Source organism: Hemicordylus capensis, chromosome 2 (genome assembly GCF_027244095.1).
Source record: "Hemicordylus capensis ecotype Gifberg chromosome 2, rHemCap1.1.pri, whole genome shotgun sequence".
Lineage (NCBI taxonomy): Eukaryota > Metazoa > Chordata > Lepidosauria > Squamata > Cordylidae > Hemicordylus > Hemicordylus capensis.
The window spans coordinates 413,333,077-413,345,457 of record NC_069658.1 but is presented as its reverse complement, the minus strand read 5'-3'; the positions used below and the strand labels follow the sequence as shown (position 1 = coordinate 413,345,457).

At 44.6% G+C, this 12,381-nt stretch overlaps 1 protein-coding gene across 9 annotated transcripts in view; it reads right to left on the bottom strand.

Annotated features, from left to right (window-relative positions):
* BPTF (bromodomain PHD finger transcription factor) overlaps nt 1-12,381 on the bottom strand; it is a 148,268-nt gene that overhangs the window by 44,807 nt on the left and 91,080 nt on the right. The window lies entirely within an intron of this gene.

Below are 12,381 nucleotides of genomic sequence, written 5' to 3'. Positions count from 1 at the left end.
GGTCCCTGTGCAGGCGCAGAACCCATTGCTTATGATTACAATGGATCACGATCCAGATCAGATGATTTCTTGACCTCTTGGCTAGTATTTCTCCCCCTTTCTTCTTTTTTCTTCATTCACTGACTTGATTTGGAATTCTGACTAAAGACCAGCTTTCTGTAGGGCTTCTTGAATACCGGTTGGAGCTTTCTTTATGCTTTCTCCGCCTTTTCTTATATTTCAAATACATGAAGACTTTAAAATATTGCTACCAGCAGATAAGAGCTTGTTAGTTTAATGGAGACTCTAAAACTACTTCTAACTCATTGAGAAATAAGATTTACGACCTAAAACTGTAGAGCAGCCAGAAGGACTAATTGGGGGTCATAAATCCTTGGACAATCCTCAGCGCTTATGGATTAAGCTTGTTTCTTTTCGTCTCTTTCATAATAAGGGTTTGCTGTTTATCTTCTTTTTATATTGTATTTCTTAACTCATTTTTATTGACTATTACTTACTTTGAACTGCCTGTAGAAGGATACCTTAACCCTCACTTGGGAAAATTCTTTTCCCCTAGAAGTTTGGAAGAGTAATCGGAAAGACTATTTTTACAGATGGTGTTAAATTCTTTCTTTCTTTGAAAATACTTTGAATTTCTGATATTTACAAGGACTCACAAGGACTCATTTTCAGCTTTGGACATCTCACGTGCATTCTTATATGCAGTGATTTACTTTCTCAGTCGAACTTATTTCCTCAACTATTTGTTACGTCACCTTCTTATTTCATCTTTTTTTATTCTTTCTTTCTTTTTACACGGGTATTCTGTGGTTTTAATTAATTGTCATATGAAGTATTTGGTTTTCTATCAGTTAAATAATGTGATTTAGGAGTTTTATTTTCTGTGTTTAAATGGTTAATTCTGATTTAGAGTAACTGTGTTTTTGTTTTTAACTGTAGAGATCTAATTATTTTAGTGTGCTCTACTCTTTGACACTGAGCAATCTGAAGCTTTTTCTTTAATGATGTATGGATTTCATTATTTCATAATACCTTTATCAATAGCATAATTAGGCTCAAGTTAAAGAGCCATAAATTGTATTCCCACAGGGTTAAAGCCAATTTAACAATTCTATAAATAGGGAAAGCATTGGGATTATCAATGCATATTACGTATTCAGAATAGGGTTTTAACTTTGAATTTTAAGGGGGGGGGAACTGGCTAGTTGATCTTAAATTTTCAATCTGGGATTTTTACCCCAGATCTTGTCCCCCATCTTTTCCTTTTTTATTCTTTTTAATTCCCAAAGAATAAAACAGCAAATGGAATAACCAATATGATGGAATCGTACTCCCAAGCAGAGACATTATCTCTCTTTGCACTGCAACAATCGGTATTTGCAGAATTACGAAATTTTTGTACCCGGATTGTGACAAAACTGGATAATCTGAGTATGTCTATTCCAAAATCTGACATGGATTTGGGATTAGGTCTTTCTGAAGAGAAAGTGTTCTGTTTACAAGGACAAGAATCTTTGCCTCCCCCTAGTTCTGGATTGGAAGTAGTTTCTGACAAGCAACCATGGAGTATTGAGATGAAGTTTCCCTTTTCACAAATCCTGGATTCTCCTATCCAAGATTCTACGTCAAACAAGACGGAGAAACAAACCTTTTTGGCATTATGAAGATAACATTGGTACATGAAGAGATTAGAGAAACGTATTATTTTACTCCAAGAAACCTTTCGCCATATGACAACAATGCCTGCTATTGCAGGGGCAGATTTAAATATAAATGGGTCCTGCCTTTTTGGCTTGAAGTTCTTCTGAAGGATGTTTTATAGATCTGTTTTGAGCCCTAGTGCTCCCCATGATGCCGGATGCTGACTGACCTTTTAAAACTGACTGATGAAGTTTTGGTTGAATCCTTTTTTCCCCTTTCATGTTTTTTCTTTTCTCCCCCTGAGCTAACATATAAGAGCCCATGGGCTTACTCTGACTGATGAATTTTTGGATGAATTTTTCTCTTTTCCTTTCAGGTGTTTTTTCTTTTCTTTTCTCTGAGCTAACAGATAAGAGCCTGTTGGCTAAATGAAGATTTTAAGTTATCGAAATTTAAAGGATTAAAACTACAGAGGGTTCTAATCTTTATTTTTTCTTGAAAATACTTTTAACCAGAAATTTGGAAAGTTTCACTTTTAAATCTGACCTTTTCCATAATCAGGTTATGTTACCTTTATATTACTTTTATCTTACAATGGTATTCTGCAGTTTTTGATAATCATGATATGAGAGAATTGTCCCTTTATACATTGAATAATCGATTGTTGGAGTATTATTGTGTTTAGTGGTTAATACTTATTTAGAGTAGTTGTGTTACCTAGCTAGGTTTTACGAAATGTTTAAATATGGATTTTATTTTTGTCTTTTCTTTTTCCTCCTGTTTGTAATCCCCGATGATTTAAATAGCAAGTGAAATAATCAGTATGACAGAATTTAACTCCTTAGCAGATATCTTTTTCTTTCCTCTGTATGGCAATAATCATTAACCACAGAGTTAAAGCATGGCAAAATCTGATGTTTTGAACCCGGTTTGTCTGTTAAATCAAGTAATTAATAGCAGTTTACTCTAATTCTTAAATATCTATCTATCTATATCTATCTATATCTCTTATATATCAATCTTTTTTCCCTTCTTTTGTGTGATGAGACAGTTTAGGAAATTTTTATTAGATATAATTTGTGCCCTTATATATTACAGCATATTCTGGGTGGCCTTGATATTTTTATGAATCTCTTCCATGAACATGATTCCATGATTCATTTTATGAATCTCTTACATGAACAAATTACCATTTAGGTTTACTTTATATGTTGTTACCACTGTATATCCTTCTTAAGCTGTTACTTATACTTTTTGATTGCACTGATGCCCTCTAATCTATGGATATGACTCTTTGAATATACAACTTTTTTATTACATGAACAATAATGTAATCATTGGGAGGACTGGTAATCAGAAGAGGTTCTGTCTATTCTTTTTCTTTTTAAAATTATCTGTAATACCATATATAATTTCTGTACTCTTGAAATTCAACTGTTAATTATGTTTTATACTTTTCTATTGTAAAAATAAAAAAAAAAAGCCTTGCTTAAAAAAGAAGAAAAAGAAAAGGTGATTAGTCTTACGGATATCCCTTGTTCTTTTGAGGTACAATAGGAGGCAACTCCGCATATCTAAGCACTGAAATGACCTCTCTAATGGAGTAGTTGGATTTTGAAAGTAAGAACATAAGAACAGCCCTGCTGGATCAGGCACAAGGCCCATCTAGTCCAGCATCCTGTTTCGCACAGTGGCCCACCAGATGCCATTGGGAGCCTACAGTCAGGAGTTGAGGGCATGCCCTCTCACCTGCCATTACTCCCCTGCAACTGGTACTCAGAGGCACCCTGCCCTTGAGGCAGGAGGTGGCCTACAGCCCTCCGACTAGTAGCCATTGACAGACCTCTGCTCCATGAAGTCATCCAAACCCCTCTTAAAGCCATCCAGGTTGTAGTTAGGTAACAGAATGTCTTGATTCAAATCAAAATCCATCACAATCTTTAGGTGGAGGTCTGAGTCCAGACGTAGAAGGAGCTTATCAAGGTAAAACCTAGTGTAAGGCACATCAATAAGTAGAGCTGTGAGTTCACTCACTCTACAGGCTGTAGAAACTGCCACCAAGAAAACTGTTTCAATGTTAGTAGCTTCTGAGAAGCTGTGGCTAATGGTTCAAAAGGTTGTTCAGTTAGAGTGACAAGTAGTCAGTGACAAGTAGTGGTGTGCATGGAATCAGCGCCTGCCAGTTCGAAGGTGGGAGGGGGATCTCTTTAAGGACGGGGGAGGGTGCTCTTACCCCTTCTGCCACATTTTCCCTACCGGTGCTGCCTTTTAAAACCGTCCGGTGGGGCAGCAGTGTACCTCCTTGTGGCCCCAGCGCCTCTTCGCGTCCACGTCACGACGTGTGCATGCACAGTGGCAACTTCTGGTCACTTCTGGACTGAGAAGGCACCATGGCGGCAAGGAGGTACACTATCACCCCACTGGACTGTTTTAAAGAGAAGTGCCAGTGGGAGAAATGAGGTGGAGTTGTTGAATCATTGTATGGACTCTAGGAAAGAATGTTGGTACAACCTGCCCAAAGTGTTCAGGGAGCACCTGGGTAGATGCGGCAGCCTGCTGTGTAGAGTGCTCTGCTTTCCCGATACTGATACTCCGCATAATCATTAGGCATTGCTGGAGAGAGGGAATGGCGGAAGCCACAACCATGGATTAGGTCTTTTTGATTTCTCAAGCCTTGTGTGGAAATATAGTCCAAGGTGATTTCCCAACTCCATGAGAGGCTAAGCCTGAAAGAGTTGTTGTAGTAGGAACGGTTGTAGCTACCGGGATCTGCTTCAATTCTGAAGCTCTCTCTCAGTGCTGAAATGGACGGGTGACATCAATAGGGTCTTAGGGATCAATACCAGGGCCTCCTTGATGTTGGGGCCGACGTCAAGTCCCTGGCTTAGGAACCCATGGAAGATGAAGCCTGTGTGTGCTGTCTGCGGAATCTAAAATAGATAATAGCCGTGTGCACATCCAAAGCCGTATTCAATGTCAAGTGGTCCTCTTCAGGCTCAAATCAGATGCTCAAGACATCAGGTGATGTTGGTTGCTGTGTCTAGGTGTCATATCCCTTGGCATCAAGGGCGACTATCGGAGACTGAGCTAGAGACAAGGTATGAAGCTGGTGCTTTGTTGGTGAAATGGTGGCTAACAGAGAGCGGCTTGCATCCGTTGATGGCGGCACGATGCTGATGTGCTGTGGTCTTGGCATTGAGGTCGATGAGTGGAATGGGGCCTGCAGCCCTGATGGGAAGGTGCTGTCACTCTCAATCTTGAAGGAGACTTCGATGATTTTGTCTAGTGTTTTTTTTTTTAAGGCGAAGGAGAGTGCTCCTCATCTGAAGACCTCTGTTTTTCCTTATGCTTTTGGTGGTGCTTGAACGATGAGCCCTTCAGAAGCTCTTTAGGGCACTTGAATATAGCCTCTGATGTCGAGGTAGAAGCAGACAGGGTTGAGATTTTAGACTGTGCATGCACAGATTCGACAGTGAGCTTGACATCAATCCTGATGTCGAGAGAAAGTTGGGTCTCGACGTCATCAAGACAAGCGTGTTGCCATAAAGTGCTGCATGCAAACACAAGGCACAGTTTTTAAAAGTTTGCTTGGAGAAAGTGGTACATATTCTGCAAATTGCTGGTTTGTGCTGTTCCCACAAGCATAAAAGACATGCATCGTGGTGATCAGTTGACAGAAGATGGCCCCCATAAGTTTTCTTAAGCTCCATTCACCTCGAAAGTAACCGTGGAGCTGTTTTAACAAGTCTGACATCAGAGAACCGAGTGGTCGTTTGAGCTGTTCCAAAGTCACCAAAACACAACAAAGTCCGCCATCCAAAGAATAGTCTTATAAGAAGTCCGAGTCAAAGCCAAGAAAAACAAACACAAATTTCACTTTATATCTAAACATAACCAATCCGAAGCCGAGGAGCAGCAGCCAACGAGGTGTTGATGCTTTGGTGGTTGGAAAGGAACTGACAAGATGGTGCCCTAAGCGCTGATATAAACGCCAAGCATGTGGGCCAATGCGCGGGTGCCACAAGGAGCTAGCGAATCCATCCATGAGGTCCCTGTGCAGGCACGATACCCATTGTTTATGAATGCCAATGGATCACAATTCAGATCATGCTATTTCATATGAACAATTAATTTTATATGAACCATATCCCCAGCTTATTGGTAGACTGCATCTAAGTTCCTGACATTTTCTAGTCAATATACTGTACTTCAAAAGATTATCCTTCAGACTGAGGTGCGTGGGGAACATTTTCACAATCATAATACCACTTGATGAATTTGCTTTATAAGCACATGCTTAAATTTAGCTATCACCAGTTGTCTCCAAGTCACAGGCTGAGCTGCTGTAATGTCACGGAATCTCCATGAACATTCTACCGTCTCAGGATGAAATGTTTCACCAAAATAAAATATCTCTATATACTGCAGTTTCACTGCGGTCAATGGTGATTCAAAGGAGACATAAATCCAGTTGGAACTGTGTGGCAAAGCAAAACAGAAAGGTTGTGAGTGTTCAGATGAAAAAGACTCAGATGAATGGTGTCTGGAGAAGTAAGTTGGGTAAACACAGGGCTAAGATGAGTGAAGAAGGCATGAAGTGGAGGAAGAGCGGAGTAAAGTGAATTAGAGAATGAGGAAACAACAGGTTACTCACCTGTAACTTTGGTTCTTCTAGTGGTCATCTGTACTTCTACACAAATGGACTATGTGCCTGTGCAGAGACCTTGTCGGAATCTAACCAGCTCAATTCTCCTGCTTTGGACGGGAACTCAGCCCCCAGCCGCTATATGCGGCTGTGCCACTCCTCATCTCCGCAGTCACAGAGTCCAGCTTTAGTAAACCCCGCAGGGAGGGCATGTAGAAGTACAGATGACCACTAGAAGAACCAAAGTTACAGGTGAGTAACCTGCTGTTCTTCGATGTGGTCTCTGTCTTCTACACAAATGGGCGCATAACAAGCTAGCACCCAAGGAGGAGGGAAGAATAGAAGCAAATATAATCAGCCAGAAATTTTTATTTCAGAAACAAGTACATCAACTGAAAATGGATTGCAGGACACTCCTGCCAAACACAGCATCATTCTGTGCCCTGGTATCAACTGCATAATAACGAATAAATGAATGGGGAGAAGCCCAAGTAGCTGCCTGACAAATAGCGTCCAACAGGACTGCACAATCAAAGGCCACAGAGGCCACGACGGAACTAACAGAGTGTGCCTTATCCGTAGCAGGCAACTATTTATGAGCCAACTGATAAGAAAGTTCAATTGTGGAAACTATCCACCTGGACATGGATTGGGCCAAGACTAGGAGACCTTTACGTGGCCCATGGTACAGAACAAACAAGGAAGGATATTTTCTCCACTCAGCAGACCTCTGAACGTAGAAGGACAATGCCCTTTGAACGTCTAAATGGTGTAACCTCCTTTCCGCTTCCAATGAAAGATTTGGAAAAAACATGGACAAAGTGAGCGCAGACGACCAGTGAAAGATAGACTCCACTTTGGGCAGGAACTTGACATCTGTCCTGAGTATAACCTTGTCCTAATGGAACTGAAGGTACGGTTGGTCAGCCCTCAGGGTCCTTAACTCACTTACCCTCCTGGCGGAGGTAATGGCCATCAAAAAGGCGACCTTCCAGGTCAGGAGACAGGGATCAATTGAAACCAAAGGCTCAAATGGTGGCCGTAGTAGACCAGCCAATACTACTGACAGGTCCCAAGCCGGTAACATAACCAAGTCATCTGGGAACATGTGTGTCAAACCTTTAAGAAAACTTTTCACCACCGGGTCTTTAAACCAAAAAGTCCGGCCATCGGGGGAATGCGCTACAACAGCAGCCAAACAGACCTCAAGGGATGAAAGTTTTAAACCTGACATCTTATGGGACAACAGATAATTACAGATATCTTGAACGGATGGATTAAATGCATCAAAGTTATGCAGTACAGCAAATGAACTGAAATGAGGCCACTTGTGATCATATTATTTCCGTGTGGACTGTTTCCTGGCAGCAACCAGAACTTCCCTAAGTCTCAACGGGAAGTCAGCAGAACCCTCCATGCCATCAGATGCAGGGATCGAACATCTGGGTGAAGCACCCATCCTTCCTCCTGTGACAGCAGGTCCGGTCGGGCAGTTGGGGGTTTCCAAGTCACTGCCAAGCGCCTCAGGACCGGAAACCAAGACCTCCTGGGCCACCATGGGGCTATCAAGATTGCCCTGGCTCAATCCACCCTTAGTGTGTGAAGGACCCTCAGAATGAGGGGAAATAGGGGAAACACAAACAGAAGGGGGGCCGTCCAGGATAGGACGAAGGCATCACCAAGAGAGCTCTCACCCTCCCCTGGAGCAATAGAGGGCACATTATGCATTGTCCCGGGAGGGAAACAGGTCCAGCAACGGGACTCCCCAGTTCACAAATATGTCCCTGAGAACACCCTGGTGTAAGGCCCACTCGTGGGAGACCACCGTTATTCTGCTCAGAGTGTCCGCTTGGACATTCAGCGCACCCTGAATATGAACTGCCTGAGGCGATACCGCATTTGCTACGCACCAATGTCAAAGGTTAGGAGCCAGAAACAGAAGGCTCCTTGAGGATGTGTCACCCTGTCGATTGACGTAGGCTTTTGCCATTGTATTGTCTGTTTGTATTATCACTAAATGACCCCCAATTGGGCAGGAAGCCTTTGAGAGCATTGAAAATGGGCAACAACTCCAGATAACTGATGTGTCGAGTCCTCTCTTTGTGGAACCAACGTCCACTCAGACGAAGCCCTTCCAGGTGTGCCCTGCAACCGAGATCTGATGTGTCTGTCGTGACCACTCACTGGTTTCGAAGGGCTTGAAAGGGAGTGCCAAATCTCCATCCGTCGCCTGCACCCATCGAGGGAGCATGCGTTCTAGATGGCCCAGATCCTGAAGGGGATCAAACACATCCAAAAACCATCTCTGAACGTCGTGCATACGAAGACACGCTTGAGGTAGTATGTATGTACTCGATGCCATGTGACCCAACAGGCGATGTATGGAATGCATAGTCTGTGGGCCACAGGCTAGGAAAATGGCCGCCAGCCTCCGTAGAGTAACTATGCTGCCCATTGGAAGGAAGACCTTTTCCCAGGTTGTGTCGAATATCAGCCCAATGAACTAAATTCAAAGGGTGGGTTCCAACTGAGATTTTTGGAAACCCAGCTCCTACAGAGTATCTACCATGGTCTCGAGAGCACCCAGAATTTCACGCCTGGTGCTCGCCCCAATAAGCCAATCATCTAGTTACGGCAGCACCTGCAAACCTTATTCCTGCAGAAACACCACCACCGGGGCCAGATATTTCGTGAAGACTCTCGGTGTGGCTGTGAGGCCGAACAGCAAGACCTTGAATTGATAGGGGATCCCCCCAATCTGAAACCACAGGAAGCGTCGAAGCTGAGGGCATATTGAAATGCGACGGTATGCATCTTTTAAGTCCAGGGAATGCTTTTCCATGAGAGCAGCGAGCTCTTGATCCAACTCCGCGGTGCAAAGAATCACCACAATCCCTGACACTGGCTGTGTCCCGCAAAACTCCAGGGCATAGCCAAAACGTATAATTGTGAGGACCCACTGCTCCGCAGTCACTTTGTCCCAGCTCGCAAGAATGGGGCCAGACAAGTGCTGTTTCTGAAAGGGTGGCTTACTGGGCTGGTCACCCAACTTGTATTTGGGTTGGAATTTGCTGCCACAAAAGGACCATTCTGAAGGTGACTGTTGCTGGGAAGGGGCGTTTCCTGGTTGGTAAAGTGACCACTTGGCAGTTCTCTGCGTTTTGCTAACCAGCGAAGCATATGACATGAAGCGCGCGGTGCTCTTCAACTTCTGAACCTTCTGGAGCATATTATCAGTCTGTTCAGAGAAGAGGCTAGAGCCTTTGAAGGGCAGGTCCTTGGCCCTAGTAACGCAGTCCCAATAAAGGCAACCAAGCATGTCATCAGAGTGTCACGGATGTGGCCATCACCTCAGCTGCGCATTCCACCAAATGCCAGGCCGAATAAAGTTCTTGTTTGGCCACCTAAATGGCCTCGCAGGCAACCTATTTGGCCAGATCCCTCTTGTCCTGCGGGAGGAGATCCAGAAAGGGACTCAACTTCTTCCACAAAAAGTGGTTATATTGTGCATTATAAACCGGATAATTGGCCACCCTCAAATGTAGGGCTGAGGCGGAGTAAAGTCGCCTCCCGAAAGAGTCCAACTTCCTGCCCTCTTTGTCACTCGGTGCCGACTGGCTGTGACCTCTGGTCCTTTGCAGCGACGCCTCCATGACGATCAAATTTGGGGTGGGATGGTTCCCCAAAAAGGATGTATCGTCATCCAGTTGCACCCTGTAGAAATTTTCTAGATGCCTGTTAGGCTGGGAAAGTGTCGTTGGCTTTTCCCAGTGACCCTGGATAACTTTTAACAATGCCGGATTCAGGGGCAAAGCGGCTGGTATCTTGGCTTCAGAATCAATAAGGCTGAACACCGGGTCCAGCTCTCTCTTCTGTTGGTTACCCAGGTTCACGCCCAGGGCTGAAGCCATTCGTGTCACATATGCTGTGTACAGTTTGAGGTCCTCCGACGAGAAGCCCGGCTTCAAGTCTGGGCTCCAGCAGGGCCAAAGAGTTCTGTGCCACGGGCATCGAACCCAAAGGGGAGGCTGGCTTGCTACCCTGATTGCCTGGTATTGAAATGGAAAGTTCTGCTGGTGGCACTTGGGCAGGCAAGGCATCCTGAGGTATCACCGGAACCGAATCAGGCAGTTTGCGACGCTCTGTATGGTCCCTCGGGGAGCGTTGCAGTGAGCGGGAACATTGCCTCCCTTCCGAATGTAAAGCGGGGGGGGGGCGTTTCTCATCAACTCCTTATCGTCAAGGGTTTCCCACATGCGAGGTCCTCAAAGTAGTGGGACCCATAACGGGGACGAGCATAATCTGAATAGACTGATAGTCCATCTGGTACCGGTCGCATGATCCAGAGTCCCGGTGCCACGCGCTGTAAAAAGGTTCAACTGCCCTCAAGGGGGAGCGATATTCTGCCGCTTGGTACTGATCCGGACAAGATTGATCATGACGGTCCCAGGATTGGTCTTGTCTGAGCGTCAAGGAGCGTTCTTCCGATTCCCAACAGGTACCATGGTCTCTAAGGGGAACGTGCTCTTGCTGGCCCTGAGAGGGTGACTGTCACCTAGGCAGCCATGAAGTGTCTTCTGCTGGCCTGGTTGGAGAATACGACTCCTCCAATGAAGCATAAAATGGTTCCTCTATCGCCACCGAAAGTTCTCTACTCGACCTAGTTTGATCATGGGCCACTCTGAGCGATTCCATCACCACAGGTGAGGTAGGCCGCGTCAACACCAACAATCTTTGCATGGTATGATCCAAAGCCACTTTAGTCTTCTTGGCCACAGGGGCCTCCGATGCAGGAACCTCTTCTGCCTTCTTCTTCTTGGGTATGGGGGAAGGTGATGACCCGCTGGCAAGTCCTGATGTAACCAGTTTCTTCTTTTTCAACTTTGGTACTGATCCCAAGGGATCTGGGGAGGACTTAGGTACCGCAGGCTGGGGTGCTGAGGAAGAGGACGCCGAAATTGGTATTGAGATGCAGAGGACGCCGAAATTGGTATCGAGTCCAGGTTTTCGGCCTCCGCAGGAGCAGACACCGCATGCTCTGATTGTCCTGATGAATCCATCTTTACAGACCGTTTCAGCGACAAGGCTTCCGAAGAACGGAGAGCCATATCCCACAGGCCTGTGTGCAGGTGAGAAGCCCTATTTTTGCGAACCTGCTTCATGAACTTCTGGCAATGAAGGCAGGTCTCGATAATGTGGGATTCCCCAAGCACAAGACACACTTGGTATGAGTATCAGGAGAAGGGATCTTAGATCCACAGCGAATATATTTTTTAAAGTTCATCATAACCGGCATAAACGCTGAAGGCCAGCTGGCCACCATGCTCGATCCCAGACGGGATCGGAGCTCCAAAGGAGAGAAAAACTGCAAAAACAAAATGCAAGGAACAAAAATGCTACTATGTGGCAAAATTAAAGAAAGAATAAGAAAGAAATCAAAGAAGCAGGGATAGCTGGATCCTACTCGTTGCTGAGCTGCAGACTCCACGATGTTCACTGAAGCGCAGACGAAGAGAGACTGAGGGGATGAGGAATGGCACAGCCGCATATAGCGGCTGGGGGCGGGATTCGAAAGCAAGAGAATTGAGCTTGTTAGATTCCGACGAGGTCTCTGCGCAGGCGCATAGCCCATTTGTATAGAAGAGAGACCACGTCGAAGAAACACAGGACCTAAGGTCATGTGGTACTATTGTCATGATAAAAACAAAAGAGCAGTGAGGCTGAGGTCTGGCAGGCTGAGTGGGAAGAGTATCAGGTAAGTAGACAGACTAAGCAGCCAACTAAAAATGTGAATGGAGATGAAAAACATAAGAGAGACTGGCAAGGGATGACTAGTAAATGAGTTGTGGAGACTGTTGGCTGAGGAGCGACAAGGGCAGAAAATAAAGTGGTAGTATATCAAATGAATATACTGATTGGAATTTACCAGCCAAATATTTGACCTCAGGACTCTAATATTCCTTCACATTATAGTAATTTATAGCAGAGAATGTCAATGAAGGATACCACCTATTTTATGGTGTAAAGTAGGTTTTCAAGTTTCTACATTAGATTGTAGAGCTTCAAAGTCATTTTTTCAGCTTTAAACTTGCAAT